At 32.0% G+C, this 11,371-nt stretch overlaps 1 long non-coding RNA gene and 1 other non-coding gene across 2 annotated transcripts; one reads left to right on the top strand and one right to left on the bottom strand.

Moving 5' to 3' along the window:
• Positions 1-2,831: 2,831 nt before the first annotated feature.
• LOC141482225 (uncharacterized) lies at positions 2,832-6,347 on the bottom strand. Its single transcript, XR_012465416.1, has 3 exons — positions 5,950-6,347; positions 2,956-3,502; positions 2,832-2,907 (listed from the first exon to the last, which is right to left on the bottom strand). It is a non-coding gene; the product is annotated as an uncharacterized lncRNA (long non-coding RNA).
• A 495-nt stretch (positions 6,348-6,842) lies between these two features.
• On the top strand, positions 6,843-6,914 carry TRNAC-GCA (transfer RNA cysteine (anticodon GCA)). Its single transcript has one exon. It is a non-coding gene; the product is annotated as a tRNA-Cys (tRNA).
• Positions 6,915-11,371: the final 4,457 nt, after the last annotated feature.

Here is an 11,371-nt window from a genome sequence, read left to right as displayed (position 1 = left end):
ATCATTCACTATTAACTGAGATATAAGCAAAAATGTGTAAAAAATTTAATTTTTTATTTTTCACACCCTCTCCGACGGCACTGCAAATTGATTTGATCTTGTAATTGTCATCTATGAATAATGTGCTACATTACAGTGAGACATTCATCAACGATCATCCACTATTACCGGAGATATAGGAAAAAATATGTAAAAATATCAGTTTTTATTTTTTCCACTTTCATACTCTGCAGAATTTTTTCAAGAAATTAAATGATAAGACATTGATAAATTAGGAATTTTTCGTTTCTAATACATTCAGGGCATCCTTAAAATCTCCTCAAACTATTATTTTCATAATATATTACAATTTGGGGCATACAAAAGCGTGGCTAGGAATTATGTGAAACTTGGCAACAGTGGACGGATATTCTCCTCTATCCCGATATCGATGGTCTAAGATGTCTAAAAACCCTGGTGCATCTACTCATACCTGCAAAAGTTTGGGGTAAAATGAGGGATTTATGGCTAACTTGATTAGCAGAGATCAACGCCGTTTACGCCGTTTCAGATGGCGCAAGCAGTCATTACAGTAAACTGTAATCATAAGACCACACAGGGTGTATTTGTATTTATATTTAATTCCACATTCATTTTTCATACCTACTGTGCTTTTAGGATAACTTGAAAAGTGAGTTAATGAATTTTTTGTGTTTTAAGTGCTATTGACGAATTGTCAGTATTAAATTGAAAGATAAGTGTCCAAGTTCTGGTGAATTATTAGTTGAAGTTTCAACCCAAGCAAAGTTTTGAAGAAATTTCGTGTAATTTCTTGATATTTCAACTCAAGAAATGTTGGCAGTTGTTATTATGTAGTTGACATTGGTTGTTTATCGGAACGAATTCCGCAAAACAGGTGGTGAGTATAAAGATTATATACTTGAATACATGTTTTTAGTATGTTATTGGAATGGAAAAACAACTGAATAATTCACTAGATTACAAAGAAACATTCCCAGAGAATTCTTTGTCGAACTTTTCGATTACCTGTTAAGAGATCATTTTGATAAGCACCAACTTTTAACCGTTTTTTTTTAATTAATAATTAAAAAGTTTCCTCATTGATGCATAAAATTTGGAATAAGCGGTTTATATACGAAGTACAATGTAATGAGTAGAAACACAGCTGTTTTCTAATAGATATTCAATAGACTATGGATGTATGTGTATCACACCTAGCAGTTCTACTCATGAATCAGGACATTGATTTTCTTATACATACACATCTCGTTAAGTACACAAAATCACTCAAGAGAAATAGCACTACAGTCCCACCTTGAACTCGTCATGCAAGCCTTTGGGTTCTGCAAATAACTTGAGAGAAATTACAAGGCAAAATTTATTAATTTACAATAGATGTAAGATGGTCAATTACCTTCCGTTGATCATCAGATGTATTGAATAACTTCTTTGGTTCAGAAAGAATGTGAACTATTTATTGTCTGTAAAAGTATATTAAAGTTTATACGATTTCTGTATTTATAATTATTGAAATTTACAGTTCCAGCATAAATTGAACAAAGTTTAATTCAAATATCTTCCATTATTATTATTTTAATTTGATTTCATTGAGTCATATTTTTTGCTATGATTGCATGTGCAGGTCATCACCGATAGACCAATTTGACACTTGACCCCCATGCCAATTAAAATTTTGAAAAAAGTTGAAGTGCCTCCCCCAGCCATCTATCGAGCAATCACAGTGTTTTTTTTTTCAAAAAATAGTATGGGTTATAGCCCCCAAACGTTTTTTTCATGTTTCTACGTCAAACCGTTCAAAAGTTAAGTTAGTTTTTTATCAGTCTGAGGTGAAATTGTATTTAATATCCTTACCAGTGGTAAATTAACTTCCAGTTTCCTTGTGATGGGATTTCTTTTATATTCAGGTTCCCACGAAAAGTAAAATACCGTAATGTTCAGAGAACACCATGGTTGAATTTCTGCAGACTGCATGAAAGTAGTTTAGTGTCTTTTAGAATACAAATACAAAATGTCTTCTGATATACTTTAATTGCTTACTACAACCTTTTACATTGAGTGTGTAAAAGAGTTCTTTTTTTCAAACAATTTGATCATCAATTATGATACTGGTAGTTTTTTGAAAACATTCAATCAAATTTTGAAAAAACATACAGCTGATGAGAGTATCACATCTCAACAGATATTTTCAGATTTTTCGAAATTTGACTCACAGAAAATGGTATTTTTTTTTAATTTTAATTTTCGAGGGCTCTTTCATTATGCTCTTTAGCACAGCAGATATTCAATCTAGAGATCAAATATGCCCTCAGTGCCTCTCTTGACAATTCTTCCTTGTGGTGTTCACAACCTACAATATTTTTGGGAGAAAAATTTGACAATTTGATTAAAATTACTGGAAAGCAATTTCTTTTAAGTTCCCTCTCAAAAACACCTGATATTATTGCGGCTTCAACATCGTGAAGAAAGCTATTAATTTTTTGTGATGGTAATGTTAAAAATCCTCTGCTCTTGTTTCTTATGAGGGAATTGAATATTTCATTTCCCTTCCCCAATATCGAATCCACACATTCTCCACATTTGGTGTTGCCTTTAATTTTTTTTGCAACATATTCACAGAAATAAGCAAAAGCTTCATCAATACCTGAGAAGTCCTCTTCAATTTCGGAGATAGTTTCTTCTATTTCAATATAGAATATAAATTTTTGCTGTTTTTCTTTCAGATCTCCAATATGAAGAAGGGATTTCATCATTTCTCCTCCACTAACATTACTTTCCCTGGGCGGTTTTATCAGAGAATAGAGGGACATTAGGCGGAATATTTGTTCAACTTGAATTGACTCGGGATGAGTATTGCATCCACCTGCAGCTCTCATCATCCCAAAAATGCTGAAAATGATATCAACAAAGTTGTTATGGATATGTGAACATTATCACCTCCAAATGATCTTGGTTCAATCTGGATGTCATCAAGTATTTGAAACCAAAATGGGGTTAGGAATATTCTCTAGTTGAATACTGCTAGAATTTGCCAATGGATGTTTTGTGACAGAGTGTAAATCGGGTAGAATACTACAGGATGGACTAGGAAAAACGTTTAGTGGAAGTTCAGGAGCGGTTTCACTGAGAAATAAAAAATATCAAAATACCTATTTTTATTATAAAAATGACTATCACGTCAATTTCACAATAGAACTTGTCTAAAATCTAAATTTTTCATGATGATCTTCTACCACATAGTAACGGCTATATATCAATCAATTTACTTGTCTAAAACATGTTTTACCCTTTAGATCAATAAATGTTATTTAATTAAATTAATAAAACTATATAAATAATCACACAATCCTTATCAGATATTTGGCAGAAGCTTTATCAAATATTCTTTGAAAAAACTGATCACAGAACTAAATATAGGAATTCAAGTATTTCAGTTGTTCATGTTTCAAACGGAGTTTTTTCCACTGGATAATCCAACTGCAAACTGAAAAATAAAACCAGTTATAAAAAAAAGAAAGTCAATCTTTGAATCTGGGAAAATTTCAGCATCCTTCATCAACAATTTTCAATAGCTCATGTAGTATGATTTCATGACTGACTTCAATGTTTTGGTTGGTTTTCGGGTTTTGCTGTTGTCTTCTTTGGTAAACTCCAAACGTTTCAACTGCAACTACGACAGTCAGCGGCGTTGACGAAGTACTCCTCATAAGATATTCATTGAAACTAATTTCAGTATCAACTTTACTCTCTAAGATTACTTCATCAACGCAACTGAATATGATTGTCTCAGTTGCAGTCAAATATTTTTACTGAAAATGATCAGGGCAAAGCCAGGAAACTAACTATTGCGAAATTATACAGGATGGGTTTATACATTCAGTTCGATTTTAGAAATATTTCATGCTGATTTCAGAATCGAAGTTACACTAAATCATTATTTTATCTATTCAAAATTATATCTGGTTTCATTGATTGTCCAGAAATTCTCTCCCTTATAACTTCCAACGTTCCACGGAGGTCCATTAGACAAATAAAGCTATTTATTGCACCATATCACTCAACTAACTATTGGTATCATTCTCCTTTATCTGAAATGTTGAGACTTGAAAATAACTACTCTGATAAAATCAATTTCTTCTGTGATAATGAAAATATTTTTAAGAATCTCACTCTTTGCTCATGTAAATGTTTTTCATTACTTTGATTGTCCTTCATTCAACACACATAAATGTGTCTATAATAATTATAGTAGTAGTAGTATAAGTGGTTACAGTACAAGCTTTCTTTGTTATATAATTTATTGTAAACAAAAATTGGGGTTCACCTATATACAAATGAATAAATTGAGACTAAAATGGTATTTGTTAAAATTGGTTTTTCTGTTAACCAGCTGTCGTTTCCCTACAAACGGCAGCCCTCAGAAGTCGAAACTTGTGCGAACAGGGATTAACGAAATCTTACCTTTTAACGTGCGATTCTTAGCATGTATACCTAAATATAACCCTTTGTTCGATAACAACTTTTCCATAATTTTTTTTTTATTCCTACTGGCATTTCATTATAACCGTCTCACAAGAAAGATTCTAAAAGATACACCTCTTTTTGATTATGTTCTCAGAAGATGCTGTTTATAATAATGATATCGTATTTATTATTTCCATGTGTAAGCAGGACGCTTACACAGATATTGAAATATCAGGAAATACAGGGTGAAGTTAATGAAGTTAATTTTCTGTGAATCAGGCATTTGTAGAAAATGTTGTTCAACTTTACCCCTTTCTTCCACTATGACCTTTTATTATATTAGCACCTATTAGCCCGTATTGAATAATGATGTACTTTTATGAAAGGTATGAAGGGAAAATATGATGTAAAATATTGAACAAAACAGCAGCTGCGATCATTGAAATGAAAAATAATGTGAAATGTTATAACTAAACTCCACACATTCAGACAATTTGTGACATATCCCTTTTTCAACATGATTCAATTAAATAATTGTTACATAAATATCTCTTCTCATATTATGTTATCAATAACTTTCTTTAAAGTCCGTTATGAGCCTTATATGAAATTTGTTAAAGGACATTGATATGCTTGAGTTGAACCGAAAACAACAATCTTTCATCTTCAAGAGAAATGAATGGCATTGAGTGTTTGTTTCCAACTGCGAACTTCTGAGGGTCACCGTTAGAGAACAGCCGGTTGAAAATAACTTTTTTTTTCTAGATAGGTAAAGCTAGAAGGGGAAGAGCATACTGTTTGGTTGCTTGGAATTCTATATGCTAACAATTACTGCAAGTATATATTTAAGAGAACATTAGGTTTCTCATCATACATGAGTAGTCTTTCAACCACCCAATAAATTTTTTTATACAAGTCCACAGTACAACAACACACTCGAGTTCTACAATAATTTTCCACAAGATTTCAAAAATATACAACATTCTGTTAGGCTTGAGGAACTATTTGTTTGACATGGAGCTCTACTCAGTCAGTGATTTTCAAGCTTAATCTATGATTTATTAATTGTTGATATAGATTTAATTTTTTATTTGTATCATGATTAAAATATCATGATATTTTAAATGGATGTTAAATTTCATGTGACTGTAAACTTACTTACTTCTCATGATAATTCTGTAGAAATGCAATAAATCTATCTGCATACTGTAATATTCATCTGTAGGTATCTATGATTCTATGCAACTAGGTATTAAGTTGTATTTAAAAATTTTTTAAAAAAGCATAAGTGAATGTTTATTTTCAATTTGATATTATGATTAAGAAAGTAATGATACTCTAGTAGCAGAAGGTGGATTTGAAAGGGTGAAGGATTATTCAAAATATGAAGTTGGTTTTTGGTGCAGGCTGATACAAACTTAGTTTATCCGTGGTGGATTGACAGTAATTATAAAATGTTGCATTTACCTTTGGCACTGAATACAGATGATTACTCGAATTTTTACACTGTCCACACAAAATACAGAATTGTCCCATTTTACAAAAAGTATCCTTATACACTATATAAAACTATTCCTTATTACTACTGAAAAATGTAACCAAACTAAAATAACTGAGAACTAACGAACGAAAACTATAATAAAAATGCGAACAATGTAAAGATTGGGATGACAAAAAATATCAATTTCAAAATACCAAAAGTTGAAAATTCTTTTTGACAATGACAGATAATAATTAATTTGACTGACTCAGCGGGGACTCGAACAATTCAGAATAGCGCCATCTTGGGAAAACTCTCGTAAGTGTTGTTAAAAGCAACAGGTGGTTCCTTCAAAAAGTGCAAAACAAAATCTAAGCGTTACCAACACAATGGTTTCTAGGAATCTTACGATGGTCTACACGTCAAAAAGCGTGGCTAGAAAAGCGTGGATAACTTCACATAAATCAAATTGGGATATTATGCAAAGCAATAATTAGGAAAAATTAGATTATTATGAACTCGTCTCAGGAAGCCATGGTACAGTGAATTAAGTTTCGCGGTTTTGTGAACTGTTTAGTGAAAATCTCACAACAAAATATTTTTTGAATACGTTATGGATTTTCATCAGGATTTCGAAATCATGGTATAAAGTCAAACTTTGATGAAAGTCGAAATTTCGAGATTCAAAGTTGTAATTTCCAACAAACAATGAAAACATGTGACCCTTCTGCCCTTCCGTATCTACCTAACATGACGAGTATGATATATTTTAAGGATCAGTTTTTTGCTCCCATATAATTCTTATGAAAACTATTATTGAAGCATACCTATTTCTTTCATATAAAAACTCATGAAATGTTATCAAAGTGTATTTTTTATAGGGGATATAGCTCAGTGGTAGAGCATTCGACTGCAGATCGAGAGGTCCCCGGTTCAAACCCGGGTGTCCCCTTTTTTTTGGAAGTTCACTCATCATTTTTATATAAAATAGAGAAGTAGTTTCGCGAGCTTGGTCATGTGGGGCAGATAAAAAAAGCAGCTGCCAATGAATGCAATGAGTGATGAACACAAATTAGATGTGATGTGAGTTTGAGGAAAACCTATACATCGAGTAGACACGCATCCACTACATTTAATGTTAGCCATACATCGATGGTAAACATATAAAAAAAAAATCATCCCTATATAGTGATACCTACTCAGGAGATCATGGAAGACGATTTCGATAGAAGATTTTTGTGAGCAGATGATGAACATGTTGGATAACAAAATAATCCAATTAGAAAACGTAATGTTTTCTGATGCACCTAACGGTCATGCTAATCGGCAAAATTGCCGCTACAAAATGGAGAGACCTTTCAAACGATATATCACAAACCTGTAGTTCCCATTGAAAAAATTGGGTATGTACCTGTCATTCGAAAGGGGTTGAAGGTAGGGGTGGCATTTTTACGTTGAAGAATATGAAATTATAATTTACATTTGACGTGTTTCGGAATTTGTTTTACATATGTACAGTAACCGAACTAATGAATTTATTCCATTTGGCTTTTACATACTGTATAATATTATATATTGGTAAAATATCGCCTTGATATAATAATATATTACACTCTTTCGAGTAACTGGATACCTACATCACTAGAAATCATGGCATTTGCCTTCACCATGTCTATTTCATTGCATGCAAATGAATTTTCTGATCTTATATTAACGTTGATTACAGTTTCGGAGTAGCATTTTTTTAACAAATCATAACAGGTGGTATAATACAACCTGTTCAGATTTTTGGATATATTCTTCAATAATAATGCTTTTATCAGCATTCTCTCAAGTCTGAGATGAATTTTCAGGTTAGGCAATTCACAAGTCGCCTAACTGCACTGAGAGCTGTTTAGTGCAAGGAAAATTAAATGCTGTTTTATTCTTCATTGTCTCGACTAATCATTTCTCAATTTGTTTCGGTTGGTTTCCGGGTTTTGCCGCGGTCTTCTCCAAACGTTTCAACTGCAACTGCGGCAGTCATCTTCAGTTACGTATCAACTTAACATTGTATTTGTTTCGTTCAAATGATTGGTACATTTTTGGACACATTAAAATGATTGTTAACAACATTTGTTCTATTTTCAATGGCCTTTCATTTCAACTGATTCATGAAATATTTTGGTTGGTGAAAAGTTATGAGCAGTTATGATATAGAGACATTGTTTGCAATATTTGAAAGTAAATTTTGGTCATATACCTATAGGTACCCTTTTTAATAACGATCAAAATATTTACTATAATTTCTACAAGACAGGACTAAAATTGTTTGTTGATAATTAATTATAGTTACCTACGTGATCCGAAATGATTGTCGGTATTTCCAATTTGGCACTACCGTCTAGCGGATTCTTGCAGAAGCTGAATGTTTAGATCTGGTAACATTTTTGTCTAGTGATAGTACGACAATAATACGTCCGACCGATACGCTGAATCAACACTATTAACATTCAATTTAATTCGTGTATCTAATTAAGGGTATCACTACTATTGAATAAAACTGAGAAAAACTGTTTAATTCGTTTAATTCAACGTAACAAAAATCACTGCACGGTAAGAACCCAAAAAATATAAAATATGTATATAGTGCTGCCATCTAGACACCAATAGGTAAAACAATGGTCACGACTCCGTCGCTATACAGCCGAAGTTGAAATCTTCTACTAAATTAACATATCACGTGGATACAACAGTCAAAAAATCCATCTTTACAAAATATCAGTAGAAAGTGAAACGACGTGGCGAGCCATTTCAATTTTCATATTTCTTGAAATGAGTTATCTTGATTGTTGATTTTGAGTGATAAAGGAATTGAATTGCTCTGTGATAATTTCAATTCGGCGCTGACGTCAGGTGAACGGCGTACCACGCCTTTATTCAATGAATTGTTGTGACTGTCACAACTGAATTGATTGTTGATAATTTTCATTCGATGTGGGGTCGAACGGATTGTATTCGCACTAGTTCTTATATTTTTATTGATTGGGGTCTGCATATGTTACCATCAATGTCTTGCTTGATTGTGTATAGATGGCAAGTGTTATGGGCAATTGAAAAACAATACCTATATACTATGTCTAAGGAGGGTTAGTATGTGAAAATCAGCAAACGTTACAGATACAAATATATCGGCAAATTAAATTTAGTATATTCCTAAGCTGAATATGTATTATAAAGAAATGAATACCTCTTGTGTGGATTGCCTAAGGAAATGATAGAAAACATTTTAACAAATTATTTCAACTTCCTGAATCCAAAATAATCACTATTTCCAAACACCAGAACTGCAATACTCTTCAATACTCTGCAATACTCATCGACTCAGGATCGAGTAAACTGTGAAAATTGATTCTTGCGCCAGTTGCAAGTAGAAATTTTTTTTTAATTTCTTTTCCGAGTGAAATACTATTTCTCGTGTTAAAAAGGAAACATTTGAAATTATTGTTAATTCACAAGATAACAAAAATATTTCATCTCATATCATGATTCTGCATGACCATTTATGGCAGGAAAAAATTGATCAATGGAGGATTCAGCTAGTGAATCAATTTTCAAAATAGATTTTTTACTGTCATATTTGGTTGTGAAATAGGTTTTAAGCTCCCTCTCAAGAATGAAGTTCAATCACTTTCCAGCGTGTTCAGTTTTCATGTTTTTTACAAATTCAGCTATTGTTTTAAACACCAAAAACCTAATTAAAAATTGTAATATAATACCTAATCTTATCTTGATAATTTAAAATTATCATACAAATAAGTAGTTTAAATCAGGAATAATTTGACCACTTTGAGCTTATTTGAATGACATTTTGAAATTTAGAATATTCTCATTACGTGTAATAAAATCAGTGATGTTGTTGATAAAACTAACTAATGAAATGGAGTTGAACGAAAAAGTTGTATCAGTTCTATGTTTTCTATGTGTATCTCGAATATAATCGTGAATGTCAGAATAAAACTTGGTTCGAATATGATTGGAAACATTATGAAAATTATTTCAACTTGTGGGCGTAGACACGAATATAAGTAAATATTTGTTAATATCATATACAGGGTGTTTCAAATTACTCGGAATTTCAGAACCTTCTTAACGGCATATTGTTAGTCAGGTAAATGCGCAACTTTGCACCAATTCAACCATCTTTTTATCTCGCATAGTTTTCGAGTTCTCAATGGTGAGGATCGAATTTGAAACACCCTGTATAAATATTGAACTGCATTATAGCAAAAAAGTATAATTTTTTTTCATGATGAACCTGTATAACACTAAAATAAAAAACTGCGAAAAAGATTTTCAAAGACGGCTTTCTACTTCTCCATATTGATACAAAAAATGTGGAAATCTTTCAAGAAAAGGAAGGAAGCAATAAATTCCAAAATTTAATTCTATACAAGGATGTGCAGATCATACAAAAAAGTAACTGTCAGACAGAAACTGGAAAAAATCCATCTCAAAACAACTATTTTCATATAAACATTGAATTACACCCTGCATGTTTATTTGAGTGCTGCCACTGACCATTGAAAATCAATTATACAACTGCTTCTCTCGAAGCTGATGAATGAATTTATTCTAATATATAAGTTGAGCGGTAGTAAGACAATTTCAACACATTTCCAAAAGGAATCAAAGCTACGTTCACATAATATCAGTAATATGCGAATTTTTGGGAAAATAATTCATCAGAAATGTAATACTTTTCTCGACGCGCGTTTCACCAACAAAGTTGGTGTGTTAAGGAGGTGTTCATTTCCAGATCGTGAAACGATCGTCCAGAAGAATATTGAAGTTCTAGTGATTCGGAAAAGTACTTCTTTTTTATTTGTTCTAGTCCAGATGTTCCAATTTCACCTTTTAAAACCAATGCTGCCAAAGTTGAGGCACCAGTTGCGAGAAGAATATACTTTACTTTTTAATCACTTGCCAATAAGACGTTTCAAAAAATGTTTTCTTCAGTGAAATAGTATTTCTCATGATAAAAAGGAAAACATAAGAATTGTTGTTTATTCGAAACACAACAAGACTATTTCATCTCATATCATGATTCTGCATGACCACTTATGGCCAGGAAAAAATTCATTTGATTGTGGTTTCAGCTATGCAGTATATCTAACAAACCAACTATGGACATCGATTTCAAGCACCTTCACAAGAATGAAGCTCAATCACTTTCCAGCGTGTTCAGTTTTTAATGTTTATACAATCTCACCTGATATTTTCTTAACCAAACCCTGAAACATAAATACAAACTTTTACGAAAAGTTAGTTCATTTTCTGAAGACTATGTGATTTCTGTCAATTGAGATAATCTTTCGTTGTCTGATAACTGAAAAATCAGTATGATAGGTACTTGATGTATGACTTTCA

The sequence above is a fragment of the Leptinotarsa decemlineata genome, unplaced genomic scaffold, assembly GCF_025532065.1.
Source record: "Leptinotarsa decemlineata unplaced genomic scaffold, Ldec_3_MD MMD2_tig00000882_RagTag_RagTag, whole genome shotgun sequence".
Classification (NCBI taxonomy): Eukaryota; Metazoa; Arthropoda; class Insecta; order Coleoptera; family Chrysomelidae; genus Leptinotarsa; species Leptinotarsa decemlineata.
This window is presented reverse-complemented; position numbering and strand designations above follow the sequence as displayed.